The sequence below is a fragment of the Rhinoderma darwinii genome, chromosome 2 (assembly GCF_050947455.1).
Source record: "Rhinoderma darwinii isolate aRhiDar2 chromosome 2, aRhiDar2.hap1, whole genome shotgun sequence".
In the NCBI taxonomy this organism is placed as follows: Eukaryota; Metazoa; Chordata; class Amphibia; order Anura; family Rhinodermatidae; genus Rhinoderma; species Rhinoderma darwinii.
Genome location: NC_134688.1, coordinates 43,850,537 through 43,877,441, shown reverse-complemented (window position 1 = coordinate 43,877,441; position 26,905 = coordinate 43,850,537). Strand labels below are relative to the sequence as shown.

The 26,905-nt window shown below is 44.9% G+C and overlaps 1 long non-coding RNA gene across 1 annotated transcript in view; it reads right to left on the bottom strand.

Annotated features, from left to right (window-relative positions):
• Positions 1-26,905, bottom strand: part of LOC142740516 (uncharacterized) — a 127,198-nt gene that overhangs the window by 32,714 nt on the left and 67,579 nt on the right. Inside the window, exon 3 of the long non-coding RNA XR_012880750.1 lies at positions 345-432. This is a non-coding gene — a long non-coding RNA (uncharacterized LOC142740516). The remainder of the gene's footprint in view (positions 1-344; positions 433-26,905) is intronic.

Sequence of the window (26,905 nt, the reverse complement as noted above, 5' to 3'; positions counted from 1 at the left end):
GCAATGAGGTTGCTTTACCACATTGCAATGCTGCAATTTTGGGAATTGCTCCCTCTAGTGACCAGCACATGGAAATGTTATAAATTAGAATCTAATTTATAATATTTCCTGACTTGTGAAATAATTAAAAAAATTAGAATAATGTGTAATCATTTATTGACTAACAGTTTAACTAAAAAAAACAACAATATTTTTCTAGCGACACATTGCCTTTAACCACAAGCCTATACTGTGTAGCTAAGGTGTGACCATTATTGTATTATTCTTCAGTATGCGTAAGGTAAATGGTCTGTATTTCTTCCATACTGAATATAATTATATGCAATACTACAGTTTTACGTTACCTGTGTTCCTTCCTTAATCCTAATTGAATCTCAGAAATAGTAATAAGACACGGTTTATTCAAACTTTTCCCTCAAGACTGTAACAGACCTGTAAAATTAATGAGAAACACTCAATTCAGGATGAAGGTCAAGTATAAAATTGATTTCATAGCAAGAGTTAATAGTCAGGTCATCAAAACAATGTTAAAAATTCATATTTCAAGATGAAAAGTGGAAAAGACTTCAGGGCTTCAGACATAAATAAAATATAACGTTACATGGCCACGTGAAGGTGCGAAGTGGCAAGAAATAATCCAGTTCTGCACGGTTAGAAAAATCGACTCCAACAGTGGTGTGAATTGAGCCTAACAGCATGCCAGTTACAGATGCACAATAGCAGCATGTCAGCCAGAGATGATCCAATGCCGAAGTACCAGCCCTCATAGAAGTATTCCAGCCACTGTTGCTCCTTTAGGCTGGGTTCACACACCCTATTACGGCATGTTAACCCTCGAATTACGTCCGAAAATACGGCTCCAAAGCGCCGGCAAACATCTGCCCATTCATTTGAATCGGCTTTAGGGTATGTTCACACGTACACGTTCGATACGCCTGAAATTACGGAGCTGTTTTCAGGAGAAAACAGCTCCTGAATTTCAGACGTAATGGCATGTGCAGGCGTTTTTCGCAGCGTCCATTACAGACGTAATTGGAGCTGTTTTTCTATGGAGTCAATGGAAAATGGCTCCAATTACGTCCCAAGAAGTGACATGCACTTCTTTGACGCGGGCGTCTTTTTTACGTGCCGTCTTTTGACAGCGGCGCGTAAAAAAATGACCGTCGGCACAGTGCATCGTAAAACCCATTCAAATAAATGGCCAGATGTTTGCCGGTGCTTTGGAGCCGTATTGACTCCATAGAAAAACGGCTCCAATTACGTCCGTAATGGACGCTGCGAAAAACGCCTGCACATGCCATTATGTCTGAAATTCAGGAGCTGTTTTCTCCTGAAAACAGCTCCGTAATTTCAGGCGTATCGAACGTGTACGTGTGAACATACCCTAAGAGTGCACCAACCACAGATGCCTCTATAATATAGTGACAGCCGGAGATTACTTCATAGCAGTGTGCCAGCCACAGATGCCCCATAACATAGTGACAGCCAAGGATGACCTCATAGCAGTGTGCCAGCCAAGATGCCCCATAACAATAGTGACAGCCAAGGATGACCTCATAGCAGTCTGCCTGGCAAGATGCCCCATAACAATAGTGACAGGCAGAGATGACCTAATAGCAGTGTGCCAGCCAAGATGCCCCATAACATAGTGATAGGCAGAGATGACCTAATAGCAGTGTGCCAGCCATGATGCCATTAACATAGTGACAGTCAGAGATGATCTCAAGCAGTGTGCCAGCCACAGATGCAGTGTGCTATCCATAGATACCTTTATATTATAATGCTAGCCACAGATGCCCTCATAACAATGTGCCTGACAGAGATGATCCAATACCAGGGGATTAGCCAGAGATGCCCACATAGTAGTAAATTAGTCATAGCAGCTCATTTTAACAGTGTGCCAACTACACATACCTCCACATCAGTATGCCAGTCACAGATATCTCTAATAACATTGTATCAGTCAAAGATACCTTCAAAGCATTGTGCCAGCCACAGATACCCCATAACAGTTTGCCAGTCACAAGTCATAAATACAGTAAAGAAAATAAGGCCGTAATGAGATCCCTAAGTAGTCTTCATTACTAGTAAGTGAATATATGTGTATGCGAGTGCTGGACCCCTGGTGACTGTAACTTTTGGGTGGCATGATACCATTGTGGGGCAGTCACACTCCAAAAGAAGACATATAATATTTACATTGTATTCTAATGGGTGACTCAATAGTGAGACTCAACCCAAAAAATGTAGCAAAATAGAATACGACTCAAATTGTGTAACCCACTTGATCATCACATGGCACAAGTACCCTGGGGTGTAGGGGAGCCTAGATGCCAGGAAAGATTGTATAAACAGAAGTCATTTCTCCAGTATATGTAACAAAATTAATTCCAAACCAATTAGTCTGTATCAGAAATAGAAGTCCCTTTCCACGTCTGCTATATATATATATCGGATTCTCTAGAAATGCCGCGCTCATAGCTGAACGATGGAATCAGTGTAACAAATATTACATTATTCTGTGGTACAACTGTTACCATGCACTGATCACATCCTCATTATCCTGATTGGGACATGATTACATTCATTAACTCTAACTGCCATGAATACTTTACTGTCATTTGATGAAGTTACTGGTTACCATAATACGTGACAACATAAATATCACTCGTCAAACTCCTCCTTTTATTATTATGTTATTTTAAGGTCCAACACCCTGTGCTATATGTACAAGTTTATAATAGTTGAAGCCCTATTTTTCTGATACAGAGCTCCAAATGTCCCAGATAGACAAAAATATGGAAAAAAGTATTGGGACACCTACACATTACTACTATAGTAGTTTTTAAGACATCTCAATCTAAATCCATAGACATTAATATGGGGTTGGTCCTCCCTTTACAGCAATTTACAAGAATTTGGAGTGTGTCTGTGGGAATTTTTGCCCATTTATCCAGCAGAGCATTTGTGAGTTCAGACACTGATGTTGGATGAGAGGGCCTGGCTCACAATCTCTGTTCTAGTTCATCCCTAAGATGTTTGATGGGGTTGAGATCAGAGCTCTGTGCGGCCAGTCAAGTCCCCCCCACCAAACTCACCAACCATGTCTTTATAGACCTTGTGCACTGGGCACAGTCATGCTGGCACAGAAAAGGGCCGAACACCAAATTGTTCCCACAAAGTTGGAAGCTACAATTGTCCAAAATGTTTTGATATTGTGAGCTGTTAAGATTGCCCTTCACTGGAACTAGGGGGCAAAACCCTGAAAAACAATCCCATAGCATTATCCCTCCTCCACCAAACTTTACAGTTGTCTAAGATTCCCAGATTCTAAACAACGGGCTGGTTCCCGTTATTCTTTCCAGTTTCAGTTATATTATAATAGTAAGGAAGGAGTATTTATAAAACGTAGCTTTTATGTAGCTGTTAAAACGTGGGACAACACACATTTATTGGTAAACATACATAACATCTAAGTGTCAAATAGGCAGCGGGTAATGGTTCCCTTATTATATAGTTTGATTTGGCACAGGGTGTAGTCAGAGTCTTCTTAGAGGATCGCACACTGGCACTCCCCTATGTCTGCATTGTCTAGCCCTTTATAATATATTGCGGTCAGATCTGCATTCAGTAAAGAACTCCTAAACACTAACAAACTATATATCAGAAACTCCAGATGTCTCCCCGATAAACTAAGGGTGAAACGCGTAGGAGTTCTTTACTTAGTGAATTTAACTATCTAGGCCAGGGGTCTCAAGCACGCGGCCCGCGGGCCGCATGCGGCCCCTGGGGCTGTCATCTGCGGCCCGCGGGACACAGAGCCGCTAGTATCGGCTCTGCTCCGAGAGTCTGGAATTCCCTGACATCGCTGTCCACATATGAACAGCTATGTCTGGGGCTTCCCCAGAGCCAGAGTCCCGGAGGGGCTTGCTCCGGGATTCTGGGGAAGCCTCTGACATCGCTGTCCATACATCGACAATGATGTCAGGGGCTTCCCCAGAGCAGGAGTCCCAGTGATGTCAGGAGCACAGCTGGAGTCCCAGGAAGAGCCTACTAGCGCTCTGCCTGGGACTCCAGCTCTGGGGTTTCCCATGACATCTCTGTCCATATATGGACAGTGATGTCAGGAGCAGAGCTGGAATCCCAGGCAGAGTGCCAGAAGCGGCTCTGCTCCGGGACTCCAGCTCTGGGCAAGCCCCTGACATCACTGTGGCAGCATCTGCAGAGGGCACTGTGGCAGCATCTACAGAGGGCACTGTGGCAGCCTCTACAGAGGGCACTGTGGCAGCCTCTACAGAGGGCACTGTGGCAGCCTCTACAGAGGGCACTGTGGCAGCATCTACAGAGGGCACTGTGGCAGCATCTACAGAGGGCACTGTGGCAGAATGTACAGAGGGAACTGTGGCAGCCTCTACAGAGGGCACTGTGGCAGCCTCTACAGAGGGCACTGTGGCAGCCTCTACAGAGGGCACTGTGGCAGCCTCTACAGAGGGCACTGTGGCAGCCTCTACAGAGGGCACTGTGGCAGCCCCTACAGAGAGCACTGTGGCATTATCTACAAGTGGGTGTGTGGCAGTATCTGAAGAGGACACTGGCATTATCTAGGGGTGTGTTGCATTATCTACAGAGGGCACTGTGGCCTTATCTACAGAGGGCACTATGGCCTTATCTACAGAGGGCACTGGGGCCTTATCTACAGAGGGCACTGGGGCCTTATCTACAGAGGGCACTGTGGCCTTATCTAGGGGTGTGTTGCATTATCTACAGAGGGCACTGCGGCAGCATCCACAAAGGGCACTGCGGCAGCATCCACAGAGGGCACTGCGGCAGCATCCACAGAGGGCACTGCGGCACTATCTAAAAAGGGGCTGCCCTTGACATGTGTGCTAACTGAGCCGCCGACTGCATTTAGCGACACTTAAACTGGAAAGCTGGATTGTTGAAATAAGCACGTGGAGAAATATCTCAAATTTTAAACCCAGCGGTATTATTATAGTAATATAGTGTTATAGTAGTTCAAATAACTAATTGATTAACAATAATTTTGTATTGTATCAAATTTGAAAGTAATGCGGCCCGTCAACTTCCAATTTTTTCTATATGCGGCCCACTTACCCGGCCGAGTTTGAGACCCCTGTGCTAAGGCATCATGTACACAGTGTGTGGACCAGGGGCATAACTAGGAAAGACTGGGCCCCATAGCAAACTTTTGACTGGGGCCCCCCATCCGCTGGGTATCACACAACCCCTCCTTGTAGATAGTGCTTCCCTATAGATTCCACCACACAGCACCCCCCTATAGATAGCACCATACACAGTCCCCTGTCGATAACGCCATACAGCCCCCTGTAGATAACGTCATACAGCCTCCCCTGTAGATAACGTCTTATAGCCCAAAATCCCCCCTGTAGATAAAGCCATACAGCCCCCTGTAGAAACGCCATACAAACCCCCTGTAGATAACGCCATACAGACCCCCCCCCGTAGATAGCGCCATACAGACCCCCATGTAGATAACGTCATACAGCCTCCCCTGTAGATAACGTCTTATAGCCCAAAATCCCCCCTGTAGATAACGCCAGGGCCGCCATCAGGGGGGGACTGGGGGTACTGCAGTGAGGGGCCCGGGCATAAATTTAAAAAAAAGGGGCCCGCTGGAATTAATATACTCACGGCAGTGTGGCTCTTACGATTTCATTTCGGTGAAAGGAACAGGTCCCATCACGAAGCAGGGGCCCGTTCATTACATCAGAATAAAATCGTAAGGGCCCGCTGGAGAGTGAGATGTGCCCGCCCCTCCTCCTCCACAACAGCGTGACAGCGTGTGGGGAGGAGACATCACAGCAGCGGGAGTTATGAGCTCAGCCTCGGAGGATACGTCCAGCAGCAGCAGCAGTCGTCGTCTTCTTCTTCAGACACAGTGAGTACTAAGTTATGTCTGTGTCCGGCTGCTGCTGCCCGGAGCCTCCTGAAAAAATCTCCTCCTGCCCCCATAGAAAGTAAATATCTTACCCACGTCTGTATTATGTTAACAACGCATAGGATTGTATCAGCTCTACGGCTCTTATCTCCCGTCCTGTGTAACATGTGGCAATAAACCTGTCTTCTCCCTCTGTTTACACAGGACAGGAGAAAAGAGCCGTCGTGGAGCTGATAGTGATACAATCCTATGCTGCAGTGTAAACTAATACAGACGTGGGGAAGAGTTTTGCTTTCTATGGGGAGGGGGTAGAGTTAGATGATAATGGGGGCAGGGAGATGATAATGGGGGCAGGGAGATGATAATGGGGGCAGGGAGATGATAATGGGAGCAGAGAGATGATAATGGGGGCAGGGAGATGATAATGGGGGCAGGGAGATGATAATGGGGCAGGGAGATGATAATGGGGCAGGGATATGATAATGGGGCAGGGAGATGATAATGGGGGCAGGGAGATGATAATGAGGCAGGGAGATGATAATGGGGCAGGGAGATGATAATGGGGGCAGGGAGATGATAATGGGGCAGGGAGATGATAATGGGGCAGGGAGATGATAATGGGGGCAGGGAGATGATAATGGGGCAGAGAGATGATAATGGGACAGGGAGATGATAATGGGGGCAGGGAGATGATAATGGGACAGGGAGATGATAATGGGGGCAGGGAGATGATAATGGGGGCAGGGAGATGATAATGGGGCAGGGAGATGATAATGGGGGCAGGGAGATGATATTGGGGGCAGGGAGATGATAATGGGGGCAGGGAGATGATAATGGGGGCAGGGAGATGATAATGGGGCAGGGAGATGATAATGGGGCAGGGAGATGATAATGGGGGCAGGGAGATGATAATGGGGCAGGGAGATGATAATGGGGCAGGGAGATGATAATGGGGCAGGGAGATGATAATGGGGCAGGGAGATGATAATGGGGCAGGGATATGATAATGGGGCAGGGATATGATAATGGGGCAGGGAGATGATAATGGGGGCAGGGAGATGATAATGGGGCAGGGAGATGATAATGGGGCAGGGAGATGATAATGGGGGCAGGGAAATGATAATGGGGGCAGGGAGATGATAATGGGGGCAGGGAGATGATAATGGGGCAGGGAGATGATAATGGGGCAGGGAGATGATAATGGGGGCAGGGAGATGATAATGGGGGCAGGGAGATGATAATGGGGCAGTGAGATGATAATGGGGCAGTGAGATGATAATGGGGGCAGGGAGATGATAATGGGGGCAGGGAGATGATAATGGGGCAGGGAGATGATAATGGGAGCAGAGAGATGATAATGGGGGCAGGGAGATGATAATGGGGGCAGGGAGATGATAATGGGGCAGGGAGATGATAATGGGGGCAGGGAGATGATAATGGGGCAGGGAGATGATAATGGGGGCAGGGAGATGATAATGGGGCAGGGAGATGATAATGGGGCAGTGAGATGGCATTGGGTAGGGAGGGAAATGATACTAGAGTGGGAAGGAGATAATAATGGAGGGCGGATGGCACTTGAGTGGGGATGCACGATGCATCAAAACTTCGATACGGTTTCGATACCGTGCACCCCCAAACGGTTCGATACCGTTATTTCATGTATTTCGATACTAAGCTGTGCGGCCGCGCAGCTCAATATTGTAATACATGAATGTATGAGAGCGGAGCTGCGGCTGTGTAACACAGTCACGGCCCTGCTCCGGAGTCCTGACATGTGAGCGCCGCCAGGATTATGTGATGCGGCCAGCGCTGCACTAATGAGCGGCGGCACTGAAAACAGAACATGGCGGGCGCACTACAAAACACCCCCGCATGTTCTGTCTTCAGTGCCTGAACCGCCGCTCATTAGTGCAGCGCCGCCCGCATCACCTCGTGCTGACCGCGTGCGGGGCGGGGCAATGGTTGTATTACACAGCCGCAGTCCCACTCTATAAAGGCAGAGATCAAAGAAACCTCTCATCTCTGTCGCTATTCCCCTGAATGCTGCGATCAAAGCTGACTGCAGCATTCAGGGGAAAATAAGAAGGGGGGATGCCCCTTGGATCACGTCACAGGAATCCCTGTGACGCGATTGAGGGACATACCATATATGGGCAGACAGGCCAAGGTCCAATGAAGGACCCCAGGGCTGTCTTACCATATTTCCTGTTAGGGCATACTCAGGTCTGTCCTAACAACTGCCTGTGTACTATCCGTATATAGATATATACCAGTACATTAAAGTTTCAAAAAGAAAGTAAAAACATAAAGTAATGTTACATTTAAAAAAAATCCACATACACTTTTTTTACAAAACACATTAAAATAAGTCTCAATACATAAAACATGCACATAATTGGTATTGGCGCGGCTGTAATAACCTGCACAACAATTTTTTTGCATCATTTATGATGTGTACGTTGTAAAAAATAAAATAAAAACTTCTTTCACTTATTAATGTGAGGCACGAGGTATTATGAATTTTGAACCTCCATGTGCCTCACATTAATAGTAATTAACCCCATCATGTACCTTACACATTAACCCTTTATAATTGAGGAACATGATGGGGTTAATTACTATTAATGTGAGGCACATGGAGGTTAAATTTACCATCACACCTCGCGCCTCACATAAGAAATGGAAGAACTGGTTTTTTTTTTTATTACTGTTGGCAAAGTATCGCTTTGTTATCGAAATCGCAATACTACACAAAGCATCGGTACCGAAGTCCAAATTCTGGTATCGTGACATCCCTCCACTGGAGGAGGCATTATACAATGGGGGGGGGGGGGGGTAATAATTGGGTGAAAAGTGATGATATCTGAAGGGAGGGGAGAAATTATACATGGGGAGGGGTAGAGGAAGGAGAGAGTATACCTGGGTAGGGGGAGAAAGCTTATACCGGAGGCATAGTTAGCAACAGTCCTCAATTTGCAGGGACTGTCCTGAATCTAAGGAGGCAGTCCCGGCAAATTACTGTCCCAGACGTGTCTCAGCCACTGCCATATTCAATTGTATTTGCGTCCACAGGATGCAGATACAATTGAATACTATGGCAGAGCAGGAAAGTATCAGCTTCCTGCTCTCCCATTCACCCATCCAGGAGCGGAATCCCCGGCCAGAGAGTTGCCGACACTCTGGTCGGGGATTCCTCTCCTAGAGGTAGCCCCTGAGGTCACTGTCCATATATGGACAGTGAGGTCAGGGTCTCCTCCTGGACTGGAATCCCCTGTAGAGAGTGCCACACACTCCCCTGTAGTTAGCGCCGAACATACCCCCTGTAGATAGCGCCACACACACACTCCCCTGTAGATAGTGTCACACACTGCCCCCTGTAGATAGCACCACACAATCCCATGTAGATAGCGCCACACAATCCCATGTAGATAGCGCCACACCCACCCTGTAGATAGCGCCACACACCCCCCTGTAGATAGCGCCTCACCCACCCCTGCAGATAGCGCCACACACAGCCCCCTGTAGATAGCGCTACACACAGATAACGTGTGTGCAGCGTGTGAAGAGAATGCAAAAGCATCATCCAGACATGCCCGTGGCGGTGGGAGATCTTAGGGACTACATTTTGGTGAGTGACTCTGCTGTGTATAGGGCTTCAGTGCAATGATTTTTGTTTATATTGCCCTCCTACACCCTGACAGATTCTACACACACACACACACACACACACACTCACTTTCCCTTTTTGCCCCCCACAGAGCCGCTGTCTCTTGTCTCTTCCTTGTCACTCCACAGAGCCCCTGTGAGGTTGCGTCTCCCCCCTGGCTACCACTGCTACCTTCAGTTCTCCCAGCCCTGGCACTTAGTTTCTCCCCTTTGCCCTCCGACACCCACCTCCTGTCTCTGCCCTGCTCCTCCAAAGAGTTTTCTTTTTAATGTGCCCTACCTCCCGCCCCTTTACATTTCACACCCCCTCCTAATAATGAGGGGGGCGGGGGCCCAGACTCATTGGCAGTATGGGGCCCAGAAATTCCTGATGGCAGCCCTGGATAACGCCATACAGCCCCCTGTAGATAACACCATACAAACCCCCCTGTAGATAACGCCATACAGACCCCCCCCCCCGTAGATAGCGCCATACAGACCCCCATGTAGATAACCCCATACAGACCCCCCAGTAGATAACACCATGCAGAGTCCCCCTGTGGATAATGCCATACAGACCCCCCCTGTAGATAACACCATACAGACCCCCCTGTAGATAATGCCAAACAGACCCCCCTGTAGATAACGCCATACAGACCCACCCTGTAGATAACGGCATAAAGACCCCCCCTGTACATAACACCATACAGAACCCCCTTGTAGATAACGCCATACAGACCCCCTGTAGATAACGTCATACAGACCCCCCTGTAGATAACGCCACCCCCTGTAGATAACGCCATACAGAACCCCCACTGTAGATAACGCCATACAGACCCCTCCTGTAGATAATGCCATGCAGACCCCCCTGTAGATAACGCCATACAGACCCCCCTGTAGATAACACCATACAGACCCCCCTGTAGATAACGCCATACAGACCCCCCCTGTAGATAACGCCATACAGACCCCGCCTGTAAATAACACCATACAGAACTACCCCTGTAGATAACGCCATACAGACCCCCCCCAAAAAAAAACGGCCTATAGTTTGTCCTACAAAAGAGATGTATCCCCTATCCACAGGATAGGGGATACATGTGTGATCGCTGGCAGCGATAAGGAGAACGGGGAACCGAAAGTCCCCCAAAGTTCTCCATGACAAACCTCGGACTTTCGGCGTCTGCGCAGTTCAATAAAAATGAAAGGAGCGCTGGTCACGCATGCGCACAAGCGCGACCGATGCACAATTCATTTCTATGGAGCTGCAGACAGACCCCGGAAGTCCGAGGTTTGTCGTGGAGAACTTTGGGGGACTTTCAGTCCCCCGTTCTCCTTATCGCTGGGCGTCCCAGTGATCACACATGTATCCCCTATCCTGTGGATAGGGGATGCATGTCTTTTGTAGGAACAACCCCTTCAGTGGCGTTGGGCTGTAGCAGCCATAGCAGCTGCTAGCAGAACCTCCGGCCATGGGAGGGGGGGGGCCGTGCCGGCTGGTGGCACGGGCCCTCTCATGTTGCGGGCCCCGTAGCAGCCGCTACGGCTGCCATAGCGGTAGTTACGCCACTGGTGTGGACGCATACTGTAGTACATAGACTTCAATACGGGTACTTAGCACAGACTTTTTTTTGCACGTGGTGCCTCCAGGTACCTCTGTGAGGCAGTATTCTACTCTGAGACGCAATGCTTGAAATACAGTGGAGGAAATAAGTATTTGATCCCTTGCTGATTTTGTAAGTTTGCCCACTGTCAAAGACATGAACTGTCTAGAATTTTTAGGCTAGGTTAATTTTACCAGTGAGAGATAGATTATATTTAAAAAAAAAAGAAAATCACATAGTCAAAATTATATATATTTATTTGCATTGTGCACAGAGAAATAAGTATTTGATCCCCTACTAACCATTAAGAGTTCAGCCTCCTCCAGACCAGTTACACGCTCCAAATCAACTTGGTGCCTGCATTATAGACAGCTGTCTTACATGGTCACCTGTATAAAAGACTCCTGTCCACAGACTCAATTAATCAGTCTGACTCTAACCTCTACAACATGGGCAAGACCAAAGAGCTTTCTAAGGATGTCAGGGACAAGATCATAGACCTGCACAAGGCTGGAATGGGCTACAAAACCATAAGTAAGACACTGGGTGAGAAGGAGACAACTGTTGGTGCAATAGTAAGAAAATGGAAGACATACAAAATGACTGTCAATCGACATCGATCTGGGGCTCCATGCAAAATCTCACCTCGTGGAGTATCCTTTATCCTGAGGAAGGTGAGAGCTCAGCCGAAAACTACACGGGGGGAACTTGTTAATGATCTCAAGGCAGCTGGGACCACAGTCACCAAGAAAACCATTGGTAACACATTACGCCGTAATGGATTAAAATACTGCAGTGCCCGCAAGGTCCCCCTGCTCAAGAAGGCACATGTACAGGCCCGTCTGAAGTTTGCAAATGAACATCTGGATGATTCTGAGAGTGATTGGGAGAAGGTGCTGTGGTCAGATGAGACTAAAATTGAGCTCTTTGGCATTAACTCAGCTCGCCATGTTTGGAGGAAGAGAAATGCTGCCTATGACCCAAAGAACACCGTCCCCACTGTCAAGCATGGAGGTGGAAACATTATGTTTTGGGGGTGTTTCTCTGCTAAGGGCACAGGACTACTTCACCGCATCAATGGGAGAATGGATGGAGCCATGTACCGTCAAATCCTTAGTGACAACCCCCTTCCCTCCACCAGGACATTAAAAATGGCTCGTGGCTGGGTCTTCCAGCACGACAATTACCCGAAACATACAGCCAAGGCAACAAAGGAGTGGCTCAAAAAGAAGCACATTAAGGTCATGGAGTGGCCTAGCCAGTCTCCAGACCTTAATCCCATCGAAAACTTATGGAGGGAGCTGAAGATACGAGTTGCCAAGCGACAGCCTCTAAATCTTAATGATTTACAGATGATCTGCAAAGAGGAGTGGGCCAAAATTCCATCTAACATGTCTGCAAACCTCATCATCAACTACTAAAAATGTCTGACTGCTATGCTTTCCAACAAGGGTTTTGCCACCAAGTATTAAGTCTTGTTTGCCAAAGGGATCAAATACTTATTTCTCTGTGCACAATACAAATAAATATATATAATTTTGACAATGTGTTTTTTTTTTTTTTTTTTATATAAGCTATCTCTCACTGGTAAAATTAACCTAGCCTAAAAATTCTAGACCGTTCATGTCTTTGACAGTGGGCAAACTTACAAAATCAGCAAGGGATCAAATACTTATTTCCTTCACTGTAGGTGAAAATCCCTATGAAAGGTACAAAGGTCGGATATGGACACATGGAATTCTATTGGTGCTATATATGGGATCTGTGTAATGCGGATCCCGAATACGGTCACATGCATGAGGCCTAACCAGGAGCCGTCTGGATCACTCCTATAAGATAATATTGTACTGAGACTTGGTTCTCGATCTGTTCACTGACTTACTAATATGTAGTGATAAATGGTTACAGCCTTTCTACAAGCGCTTTTCTACCTGTCATTGTTCTAATGCTTTACAAAATGAATCACTATCTGGCTGCGGCTGCAATTAATGTGTCTTAACCGGAGAACATTGATATATTTAACTTTTACGGCCTATTGGGAGGCATCCATTCACGGCTAGAGAACATCACTACATATTTTCTCAAAGTCATTTTCTGTATTAGATAGTAATTGTATTGTTAATGACATAATAGAGTATGGCAAAGAATAATGAGTTCTTATGTATTTTCTTCATTTAAAGGGGTTGTCTACTTTACACAATCCTTTTTTGTGTCCCAATACATGGACCTTCTGTTTTCTATAAAAAAAATTCCCATCTTTAATGAAAAAGCAAATACAACCCCAAACCACAAACCTCTATCACCCAGCACCCGATCCCCTCTTACCCCATGGGCTGGACTGAAAGAAAGTGAAAAAAACCGAAAAAGGAGAATGAAGATCAATGGGATTATCATAATTAACCCCTTAATGACATGGCCTGAAAAGGCCTTAGGGTATGTGCACACGTAAACTGCATTTACGTCTGAAATTACGGAGCTGTTTTCAGGAGGTACTTAAGGGGGAGGGGGAACGCTTTGCTCCGTTTGGTTGCGGGACAAGTGGTACTCACATATAATCGTTACCGAGCTTTGGCGATAGCGATACCTGCTGATGGTCCGTTGGTGGCGATTTCACATAATGTGGATTTTCCCCCTGGGATACATTCCAACTTCTTGGCTTGTAAATCCAGACTTTCGCCTTTGACTTTTCGCCATGTGCTGACGAGTGGTGGCCTGAAGTCTTTTGAGGCGCTTGTCCCGGAACTGGAGAGATCACTGGTTGGGCGGTGGGATTTTTTGAAGATGCAACATTTCTACACTGCCAATAAGACGAGGCTGTCTTTGCATAGCGACCTGACACCGCTGGAGCAGTTATGTGTTGCCTCATCTCCCCCAGTTAGAACTATCTCCCTCATTTATAATTTTTTACAGGACTTAAGAAATGATGTTCCTCCATCCTTTGTGAAGGGGTGGGAGAGGGAGCTTACTTCGCCCCCATCGCCGGCTGACTGGTCAAAAGCATTTGCCCGGTGCCATAGATTCTCTATCTCCTGTAAAGCCCAGGAAACTAACAACAAGAACTTGTCTAGGTGGTATAGGGTTCCAGCATTGCTTCACTCCTTCTATCCGGCGGTACCTGATCAATGTTGGCGGTGTAGTGGTGTGGGGGGGTACGATGTTACACATCTGGTGGCCCGTTAATCAACACATTCTGGTCTACCGTAGTGGACCTGATACATAAAATCACAGGTCAGGAGCTCCCCAATACCCCGGAGGTGTTGCTACTCTCCATGTTCCCCGGAGCGGTCAAAAGATACACGAAAACCCTGATTAGTTTCCTGTTGATCGCAGCACGCACGGTTATTCCACGTTTATGGAAGACCTGTAGCGTGCCAACCATTACTGAATGGTTTCAGGAGATACTGCATCTGCAGAGAATGGAGGAAGCAACACAGGCCCATCATACGATCTCAAGATCGGCGGGGTTGGTCTGGCAGGGATGGAGGGAGTTCTGTGAGTCAGAGGATTATTTGCTTTATGCCTAGGTCCCACGGGGGGTGTAGGAGGGGCATGCCCTGTTTTGCAGAGGGGGGGTAGCTGGACTGGAAGGGGGGATCTGCTTGGTCTGATATGTCAGATGGTCTGTGGGTTCTCTTGCTATGTAACATATTTTATCCTATCTCTGATGCGGAATGTGGATACCAGTTCGCTCTGATGTATGGTGGTTCGGATGCCGAGTGTCGTGGTGCCCACTGTCTTGAATGCATTGTCAGTATTGCTAATTTTGGATTGATCTGTGTCCTGATATCCATGTATTTTGTTTCTAATATTGTCTTCTCTTCTGCTGGAAGAGAAGAATGTGGTGCATTGTGTTCGGCAATGTTATATGCATAATACTTTTATTTTATCTTTATTTTCTTTTTTGTTTATTCCTGCTATACATGTATGATGGTTGCGTATATTTTCTGTTTTGATGTATAAACTTTCTGATGAAAATATAAATAAAAGAATGTAAAAAAAATATATATATATTTGTTTCCGTGTCAAAGGTGTCCATAGCCTTCAAAAAAAAAATCTGTCGGCAGAAAATTGCCTACAAAACCGGCCCTAGGGTTTGATAGGCAATCAAAAACTCTTTCCCTGCATACCTATTTTATGCTGCAATTCCAAGTCGTTTTTGAGAAAATCAGGTTTATTTTTTGCCACTTAGTTGGGTTGTTTCACCGCAAGTGCTCATCTTTTCGCTGGCAAACATGCCCCCCACCAGACTGATGTAGCCAGGCTATGGCGATATCACAGTACTATTCATGCTAATCTCAAACTTGCGCCATTGCCTCTCACTACGGTGCATGCACAGTTTGCGCCCGAAACTAGCACAACACGATTGCTAGAGAAGGGAGCGTTCTGCACATGTGCCGTAGTGAAAGGTAACTGTGCAAGGGCAAGATTAGGATGAATAGTACTGCGACGTCACCATAGCCTGGCAACGTCAGTTCGGAGAAGGTGGGCGAGTTTGCCAGCGAAAAGAGGAGCACTGAAATGTGGTATTAGTGCTTAGTCAAGTATAATACATGTTTATGCCTCCAGAGTCCTACTCTCTGCTATGGCAAATAGGGTCGGGTATCAAACAGGAAACCCCTTTTATACCATCCATACTCCTTTAAATCGACAACCCCTTTGTCTTCTTTCTTTCCAATCTACTAACCTTCCAGTTAAAACTAAATGCAAGGCTTAGAAAAAAAACAATGCTATTCAGCCGATGTCCTCTTGTTCGATGCTTATTAATAAAAGTTTAAGAAACCAAAATGTCTTCCAGAAAGTAGAGCGGATTATACAAGCCTTAGGATAAATGCTGTAATCCTATTGACTGAGGATGTATTTCGTATACTCTTCCATTCCCTCTCCTTGAACTCCTCATCAGTCACTGTTAAGTATAAAATTAGACGCTAGACCTTTATGACAGGAATTCAATATGTCAGTATTTCTCTACCTCGTTCACAGAAATAGAAAATCAATAAATGTTAATATAACTTATAAAAATCCATCCTCTTCCATCATGAGTCATATCCAGATTCCATATGTCACTCTCATAAACGGGATTAATAGGCTACATCAGTCATATCTTCAATATCCGTGCTGGAAAGTCAAAAATGGGAACTTTGTATTGGACAGTATTGTCACTTCAGTCTATAACAACAGTCTTTATAATAAAGCAGTGATTGGATTAAACGCTGGAGGTTGTCACAAAATAAATTGGTAGATTAAAATGTCATTAAACAATGCAATATGGCAGGAAGTAATAGTACAGCAGCGACCATCCGAGGTGCTCGGGATCCATGATAACCAAGTTAAAGAAAGTAATTGAAAATGCTTAAAGGGTAATGCCTGGAGCACAGTCCAGTATCCAAACCTTGTTCAGCACTCCCTAATACATTAAAGGGGTTTCCTTATTTAAAGAATGTATGGCATAGCAGCAGGACATGCCATAAATGGTTGAAAGATGGGGAGTTATCTCTATGACCTCCAATTATCGGGAGTGGAGCAGTCTTCTGACCTCTCATTGTCAATGCAAAGAGGCCTCCAGCTGCATCGGCTTCGATGGAGAGATTGCTGTAATTGCTCTCTCCATTGAAGTCTATAAGGGTATGTTCACACGCAAATTCAAAAATGTCTGAAAATACGGAGCTGTTTTCAAGGGAAAACAGCTCCTGATTTTCAGACGTTTTTTACGGCCGTTTTTGGAGCTGTTTTTGAAAAGTCAATGAAAAGTGGCTCCAAAAACGTCCCAAGTGGTGACATGCACTTCTTTTTCGCGGGTGTCTTTTTCCGCTCTACTTTCCGAAAACGAGGCGTAAAAAAATGCGCCGTCGGAACAGAATGCCGGATTTCCCATTGAAATCAATGGGCAGATGTTTGGGGGCGTTCTGCTTCGAATTTTTCAGCCGTTTTTCGGGACGTTTACGGCCAGAAAAACGGCTAAAAACACTGAGTGTGAACATACCCTAAGGCCTCATGCACAAGACCGTAGCCATGTGCACGGCCGTGATTTTCGGGTCGGCCAGCCGCGGAGTGACACCCGAGAGCAGCCCGCAAATCACGGGCCGTGCACATGTCCGCATCCATTATTTCCTATGAGCCTGGGCCGCAGAACACGGCCGTAATAAGACATGCCCGTTCTTTCTGCGGTCCAGGCTCCTGGGCCATGCACGCACCGTGGAAAACACGATCATTTGCATGGGCCCATAGGAATGAATGGGGCCGCTATTCTCCCGTGGATCTTCGTGATTAAAAGACAGTACCTGATGTGAACATATTAATTAGGATCATCCCAGAAACCATTTTTTATGGAAATAAAGGAATTTGTGGACCCACAACACTATTTTATATAAACTACGTACTCCATCTTGAGTGGACATAAAGAAGTTGTCCAGGATTTTTTTAGAAATGTCTACTTTCATCCAAAAACAGCGCCACACCTATCCATGAGCTGCAATATCACACACATCCTGTAGACAGTTGTGGCGCTCTTTTTGGAACAAAGCAGACATGTTTTTCTAATCACGTACAACCATTGTAATATGACTTATATTTTCCTATTAAATCTATAAAACAGTGTACACTCCACTTGCCCTAAGGATAATTCGTTTTATGGTATACAGCATATTCTCTATTGTGTCACATACATTTTTCTATACCTTCACATATTCCGAGATATCCAATTTGCAATTCTGCTAAATTATTAAACAATAAATTACAATATAATTTGTTCCACACATAAGGAATAAGCGACTGGAAATCCTATCTCAGCAGAATGTTCTGTGTGACGGGTTATATCCAAACCTTGCTCATATGTATTACACTGGGACATAGAAGTTATCTGTAAATCTTACATATTCCTAATAGGTGTAAGACAACCCAGGTGCATAGAGAACATAGTGACCAGGGCAATATCTATGTGGAGATTGTATGTTCTGCTAGACACTGTTGTAGGGGTATATGTGACAGACTTATGAGGGGCATCTAGGGCAGACACTGTGGGTATATGTGACTGACACTATTAGTAGGGGTATCTGTGACAGATACTGTTATGAGGGGCATGTGTGGCAGACACTTTTATGGGTCATTAGTTGTCAACCTGAGAATGCCGATCAGACTTCAGCAAAAAGTTGATGTGTTTAAATTAAGGCTTGTGTTTTTTAATGGTTATCACAATCACAGGGTATGTGGACCCACTAGGCCACTCCGCCGAAGCGGAGAGGCAGCTGGCCTAGTCACAGTCTTTACAAAAGTCTATAGCAGTTCATAAGACACGGGTACCTGAACTAGTCCAGACAGTGGCTATGGCTTTCGCAAGGATGGAGGTAGGTGCAGCAGGTTGCACCAGACGTGGCGGACAGTACTAGACGTGGCAGACGACACTGGACGTGGCAGAAGACACCGGAAGTGCCAGAAGACACCGGACATGGCAGAAGACACTGGACGTGTCAAACGATTCTGGACGTGGCAAACAACAGCAGGTGCAGTAGGGCATGACTCCAACACTAAGAGGCTCAGAAACGAGAACACAGCACAGGATACAGGATACAGGTAACAGGGCACGGGTAACAACTGGAACGGGAAAACACTAAGGGACCATTTGCAAGACAGACTTGGGAAACACTAACAACGCTCAGGCAAGGATCAGAAGGACAGGGCTCTTCTTAAAGTCCAGGAATCATGTGTAGTTGATGATAATGATTGTTTTACATGTGTGCACGCTGGCCCTTTAAGACCGAGCACGAGTGCGCGTGCGCACCCTACGGGACACAGCGGACCGGAGCGGAAGTGAGCGCTGGCGTCTCCTAGGAAAGAGATGCGAGCCAGCGCACACTGATCCATGGCTGCGGGCGTCGGGAGGTGAGTAAACCCGACGGCCCGCGGCCATGGACGCTTCAATGGTTTTCTCAAGTAATATCGTTATGGAGTGCCTTCGTAAAACCACAATATGTATATGAAATTATGTAAGCAGTATAACACCTCCTTTTATAACTAAAGCCCAATGGAGAGAGGAGTCCTTGGAAAGTGGGGGGGGAGGGCATGCCCTGGTTGGTTCCTTTCCTTCTGGGTGGCAAGAACCTGTTCAGAGCAGAGGAGAGGGAGATAATTGGCCAAAGAGACATGGAAATTGGAAAGGGCATGGAGGGGGAAATTGGAAAGGGCATGGTGGGGGAAACAATCACTTTGTTCCTGGGTGGCAGAGTCAGCTCGAGGCTGGATGGCCTAATTGGATCTCTGCTTTGAGGCCACCTCTCAACTGTGTACAGCATTGGCCATGATCTCTTTCCTTGTGGACTTTATTAACCCAATAAGTAGGCAGGGGAATTGTTTGGTTTTCGCGTCTCTTTGCATTCCAACAGCTATAGATTTTATTTATTTTTTCGTTGACATACCTGTATGGGGGCTTGTTTTTTGCAGGTACTTTTCTAATCACATTCATAGCTGAAATTGAATACCTAAAGATTATGTCGACAGGCAACACAGCTTAGGGTCTGTTCACATCAAGTTTTTCCTTCCGTCGGAAGTGCACGTCAGGAGAAGTCCCAACATATACCTGCAACAGAAGGCATCGACGTATTCCACTGTATAGGCATACAGTGGAAAACATAGCCCAAACTTCACGGGCACAGCCCTAATTTAAGCGCTGAGCCCGGAGAATCCCCTGACATCACTGTCCATATATGGACAGCGATGTCAGGGGTTTTCAACTGTGGAGTACCCGGCCAGAGCATTGCAAGCGCTCTACCTGGGGACTCCAATCTTTGGAAAGCCCTTGATGTCGCTGTCTATATATGGAGAGTGACGTTAGTGTTACGCCGCTGGTGGGGCTCAAGACCGCAAAACCAGACAATCGCTATCACATGGGTAAAACACGCATTAACATTGACAGAAAACAAAAGGCACAAGTAACTCAACAGTGGACGAGCAGAACCCAACTCCGAAGACAGTAGAAGATGGAGGCAATGCACAAATGGAGTGGATGGCAGATGTACAGCATGCAAGCAGTTAACGGATGAATAGACAGTGGACAAGAATGAACAGTACTTACTGACCCTATGTGTAATGATAGGGGTAGGGAAACGGACAAGTGAGCCCTAATCTACCCGCCACTCTGTCCCTGCCTACTTGCAACGACCCGCCCTAGGCGACGGGGTACAACTGGGCGGCGGTCCCTACGCTCAGTAAGTGCACGAGACAAACAGACAAGGGTACACAAAGCTAAGGGAAATGGGGCAGTTGCCCACGGCAACACCGTGAGCAACAAGAGAGGTGAACGAGCCGAGTCAAACCAGGAGTGTACGAGGTACCAAACGCAGAGCAGGAGAGTAGTCAGAAAGCCAGGGTCAGTATGGAGCAGGGTCAAATAGTCAGGAGCTGTAGCTGGGCCAGGAAACCACACGAGAAGAATCACAAGCAAGGAGGAACAGGAAAGGCAGGTATAAATAGACCGAGGGCGGGAGCTAGCTCCGTCTGGCCAGGCTGCGATAGGCTCTCCCACTCCTAAGCCTGCCAGCCTGAGTGGTGGAAGCTGGAGTCAGTCTTAGAGACATAGACTCAGGTGCCGACTGATTACCTATGGGCGTTAACCCCGAAGCTGTGCCTGGCAGATCCTTTACACTATGTGAATACTATCCCACAGCAGGGTAAGACAACAGCTTGGCAGCAGACCAAACACACAGGAAAGGCAAACAAACCAGTAAAACTACTGATCCCAGACTACACATTAAAACAATATACAAAAACGATATCTCTGAGAGGACCAACAGGTCCCACAATACAAACGAATACACCGGCAGACAGACAAGGAACAAAGTCACAAACAAAAATCTCAAAAGAGTTAGCCCATGCCAGAAACAGCATTACTAGCACCTGAGTAATCCAGGCCTGAGGTAAGCCCAAGAAAGGTACTCCGCCCTAATCAACTAGGCGAGTCTAAATGATGACTCAATACAGATTCAGACCAAAGGCATTGCCTAGCAATGCCCAAACACAGTGATAACAGAATCATTGATTAGCAGCAGTCCTGCTGCTAATCGTAACAGTTAGGGGCTTTTTAACGTGAAAAATCACGGCCAGAGCGCCAGGAACGCTCTGGCCTGGGATTCCACTCCTGGAGGAGCCCCTGATGTCACTGTCCATATTTGTAATGCGAGAATCCCCAGCCAGAGCTTCGGCAACACTCTGGCCACAGATTCTGCTCCTAGAGGGAGCCCCTTATGTCACTGTCCATGTATAGACAGTGATTTTAGGAGCTTTCAACTATGGAGTCCCAGGCCAGAGCATTGGAAGTGCTCTGGGCAGGGACTCTGGGAATGAAGGAGCCCTTAACATCACTGTCAATATATGGACAGTAATGCCAGAGGCATCACCAGTCCTGGAGTCTCCATCCAGAACGCTACTGGTACTTTGTATTTATTTATTTTTTTATTTTTTTTAAAAGCTGGTTATTTGGTGCCACATATCTCAGGATATGTTGAGATAGGTGGAAAGGTAAGAAAGGACACATCTGTAAAAGGTAGTAGCAATAGTAGTCGTAATAGTAGTAGTAAGAGTGGGAGTAGTAGTAGTAATAGTAGTAGTAAGAGTGGGAGTAGTAGTAGTAATAGTAGACAGCTATAAACAGAAGTTATTCATAACAATAATTCAAATAAGGGCATTTGTGTTGGCACTCGCTTTCTAAAGATCCAGCAGTTCTACTTTTTCAAAACCCCCTAAAGAAAGAGTAAGAACATTTTTGGATGAATTCCCATCTCTTTTTCTAATATTGTAGAGATTTTTGACAGGAAGAGGACTTCACAAATACCATAGCCCTGAACCCCCTGAGGACGCCGAGATACAGCAAGACATGTCAGGGGGTGGGGGGCGGCTTTGCTCTCTAACGTTTTAAACTTCATACTCCTCCTATCATTTTACAAACGACCGTGCCCGCAATAACGGCCCACGATTGCGGGCACGGCCGGCCGCCGACTGACAGCCGCATTTTCGGGCCGTGCTCACATACAAAGTATGGGAGCACGGCCCGCAAAATGCAAAAGAACGGACATGTTCCATAATTCCTGGAACATTTCCATGGCACGGACACCCTTCCGTAGTGCTACGTAAAGGTGTCTGCGTTCAATGAAAGTGAATGGCACCGTTTTTGCGGACCGCAATTGCGGTCCGCAAAAACTGAGGTTTTTTTACGGTCGTGTGCATGGGGCCTAAATGTTGAGTTTTTTTTGTGATGGTGTGTACTCCAGACACATTATCCCAACAGTGATATTGTATACATATCTAATATAACGTCATCGACATAGACAATCTATTAGATAAGTGATGATAATATCCTACTGATAAATGATAAATTATGAATAGGGACTGTACATTTTAATATTTTTTGTGATGTAAGTTTGTTTAGAGTTTTAATTTAACATAATAAAAATTATGTTTTATAATATCAACAAGGCCTGATTAATGTCAAATCACATTTCTGATAATAAAAGTGAAAAACTGACAGGCAAGTTAAAGTGTATGTTCACAAATGCCAGAAGTCTAGCAAGCAAAATGGGGGAGCTGGAGGCCTTGATACTGGAAGAAAATATAGATATAGTTGGTGTTGCTGAAACATGGCTGGACTCTTCACATGACTGGGCTGTAAATCTACAGGGTTTTACACTTTTTCGGAAAGACAGGACAAATAGGAAAGGCGGTGGTGTATGTCTGTATGTGAGAAATGATATGAAGGCGAGTGTGAAAGAGACAATAGTGGGTGAAGACTGTGAGGAGGTTGAAACCTTGTGGGTGGAACTAGAAAGGGAGGTAAACACTGAAAAAATTACTTTTGGTGTAATCTATAGACCCCCCAATATAACTGAGGTGATGAAATTTCAGCAATATAAACAGATGGAGCGGGCTGCACAGGCGGGTACTGTAGTGATAATGGGAGATTTTAATTTCCGGGATATTAATTGGTGTCATGGTTCGGCTTCAACTGCAAGGGGGAGACATTTTCTCAACCTGTTGCAGGAAAATTTTCTGGGCCAGTTTGTGGAAGACCCGACTAGAGGTGAAGCTCTGTTGGATCTGGTCATTTCTAATAATGCAGATCTTGTTGAGAATGTCAATGTTCGTGAAAACCTCGGTAACAGTGATCATAATATAGTTACATTTTACCTATACTGTAAAAAACAAACGCAGGCTGGGAGGGCAAAAACATTTAATTTTAAGAAAGCCAAAATCCCCAGGATGAGGGCTGCAATTCAGGACATAGACTGGGAAGAACTAATGTCAAATAATTGAACAAATGATAAATGGGAGATTTTCAAATCTACTTTGAGTTATTATAGTGCAAAATTTATTCCTATAGGTAACAAGTATAAACGACTCAAATTAAACCCCACATGGCTTACACCTTCTGTGAAAGGGGCAATACACGACAAAAAAAGGGCATTTAAAAAATACAAATCTGAGGGTACAGCTGTAGCCTTTGTAAAATATAAAGAGCTTAATAAAATCTGTAAAAATGTAATAAAATTAGCAAAAATACAAAATGAAAGGCAGGTGGCCAAGGATAGTAAAACAAATTCCAAAAAATTCTTCAAGTATATAAATGCTAAAAAGCCAAGGTCTGAACATGTAGGACCCCTAGATAATGGTAATGGGGAGTTGGTCACAGGGGATCAAGAGAAGGCAGAGTTACTAAATGGGTTCTTTAGCTCTGTATATACAACAGAAGAAAGAGCAGCTGATATAGCCGGTGCCAGTGCTGTTAATATATCAGTTGATATACTGAATTGGATGAATGTAGATATGGTCCAAGCTAAATTAAATAAAATAAATGTGCACAAGGCCCCGGGACCAGATGGGTTACACCCTAGAATTCTTAAAGAGCTTAGTTCAGTTATTTCTGTCCCCCTTTTCATAATATTCAGAGAATCTCTAGTGACTGGTATAGTGCCAAGGGACTGGCGCAGCGCAAATGTGGTGCCTATTTTCAAAAAGGGCTCTAGGTCTTCCCCGGGTAATTATAGACCAGTAAGCTTAACATCCATCGTGGGGAAAATGTTTGAGGGGCTATTGAGGGACTATATACAGGATTATGTGACAATAAATAGCATTATAAGTGACAGCCAGCACGGTTTTACTAAGGACAGAAGTTGTCAAACTAACCTAATCTGTTTTTATGAAGAGGTGAGCAGAAGTCTAGACAGAGGGGCCGCTGTGGATTTAGTGTTTTTGGACTTTGCAAAGGCATTTGACACTGTCCCCCATAGACGCCTAATGGGTAAATTAAGGACTATAGGTTTAGAAAATATAGTTTGTAATTGGATTGAGAATTGGCTCAAGGACCGTATCCAGAGGGTTGTGGTCAATGATTCCTACTCTGAATGGTCCCCAGTTATAAGTGGTGTACCCCAGGGTTCAGTGCTGGGACCACTATTATTCAACTTATTTATTAATGATATAGAGGATGGGATTAATAGCACTATTTCTATTTTTGCAGATGACACCAAGCTATGTAATATAGTTCAGTCTATGGAAGATGTTCATGCAGGCAGATTTAAACAAACTAAGTGTTTGGGCGTCCACTTGGCAGATGAAGTTTAATGTAGATAAATGTAAAGTTATGCATCTGGGTACCAACAACCTGCATGCATCATATGTCCTAGGGGGAGCTACACTGGAAGATTCACTTGTTGAGAAGGATCTGGGTGTACTTGTAAATCATAAACTCAATAACAGCATGCAATGTCAGTCAGCTGCTTCAAAGGCCAGCAGGATATTGTCGTGTATTAAAAGAGGCATGGACTCGCGGGACAGGGATGTAATATTACCACTTTACAAAGCATTAGTGAGGCCTCATCTAGAATATGCAGTTCAGTTCTGGGCTCCAGTTCATAGAAAGGATGCCCTGGAGTTGGAAAAAATACAAAGAAGAGCAACGAAGCTAATTAGGGGCATGGAGAATTTAAGTTATGAGGAAAGATTGAAAGAATTAAACCTATTTAGCCTTGAAAAAAGACGACAAAGGGGGGACATGATTAACTTGTATAAATATATGAATGGCCCATACAAAAAATATGGTGAAATCCTGTTCCTTGTAAAACCCCCTCAAAAAACAAGGGGGCACTCCCTCCGTCTGGAGAAAAAAAGGTTCAACCTGCAGAGGCGACAAGGCTTCTTTACCGTGAGAACTGTGAATCTATGGAATAGTCTACCGCAGGAGCCGTCACAGCAGGGACAGTAGATGGCTTTAAAAAAGGGTTAGATCATTTCCTAGAACAGAAAAATATTAGCTCCTATGTGTAGAAATTTTTCCTTCCCTTTTCCCATCCCTTGGTTGAACTTGATGGACATGTGTCTTTTTTCAGCCGTACTAACTATGTAACTATGTAACAATGAGGTGGACAATAGGCAATTTTTGCCCTAGCGCAATTTGTATATAAGATGCTGTATACTGTATATATGGAGCATGGCACTCTGATTTATGCCTACTATGAATGTTTTGTACCTATAGTCAGAGTCATAGCTAAGTTTTCCTTGACCCGGGGCAAACATTCCGTTATCTGCCCAAGCCCTGTGTCTAGATCCCCTGGCTAAGGTATAGTGGCCTGTTAATCCCTCCCTGGCATATATATCAAGGGGTTCATGCCTTGCCAGCACCTCCCACCCCTGCCCCCGCTAACTATGCCCCTGCCTAATGAGTTACAATTGCAGTCACCTGGTTGGAATCATTGGATTGTGAGAGGATAAATCCAATACATATAACAACAAATGAAGCGTGAAGGAGCTTGTTGGAGAATATGATCTTACCTCATTAAAGGACCAAGTGTCCAAGTATCTTTATCATTTATTCCATCTAATAGCCGTTTTAACGGGGTGGACACAGTGTTGCATTTCATAATTAAAAAGCCGAGGAACAGGGTTTCTTTTTCTTATAAGAGAACAAACCTTTCTTGTCTTTTAGCCCATTTGTTATTAGAGATTACAATCACTGTGTGCCGTTCAGAAATAATTGGGCATACGCTGTATACAAAAGTACTAGAAGGACATGTAATGGGGAGAAACTGTAATTATCTGCATAGGAACAGGAATAAAATACAAACATTTCTGGAAGTTACAGTAATTGGAAATTCCAGACTAGTGGTAACATCCTTAATTAGTTTTAAAATGACCCAAAACTAGTAGAAAATAACAGTGTGAGTCTTGGGGGAATGTTCCAGTGTCAGTTTTATTGCTTTGACCTAGATTTTAATCTCTCACATTTTCCTCTTTCAATTTGGACCTCTGACAATCATTGTATTTCACAAGCAACTTTCTGTTTTACATTGTTTAAAAGTGAAAAAAAATCATATCTATCTATCTATCTATCTATCTATCTATCTATTATCTATCTATCTATCTATCTATCTATCTATCTATCTATCTATCTATCTATCTATCTATCTATCTATCTATTATCTATCTATCTATCTATCTATCTATCTATCTATCTATCTATCTATCTATCTATCTATCTATCTATCTATCTATCTATCTATCATCTATCTATCTATCTATCTATCTATCTATCTATCTATCTATCTATCTATCTATCTATCTATCTATCTATCTATCTATCTATCTATCTATCTATCTATCTATTATCTATCTATTATCTATCTATCTATCTATCTATTATCTATCTATCTATCTATCTATCTATCTATCTATCTATCTATCTATCTATCTATCTATCTAT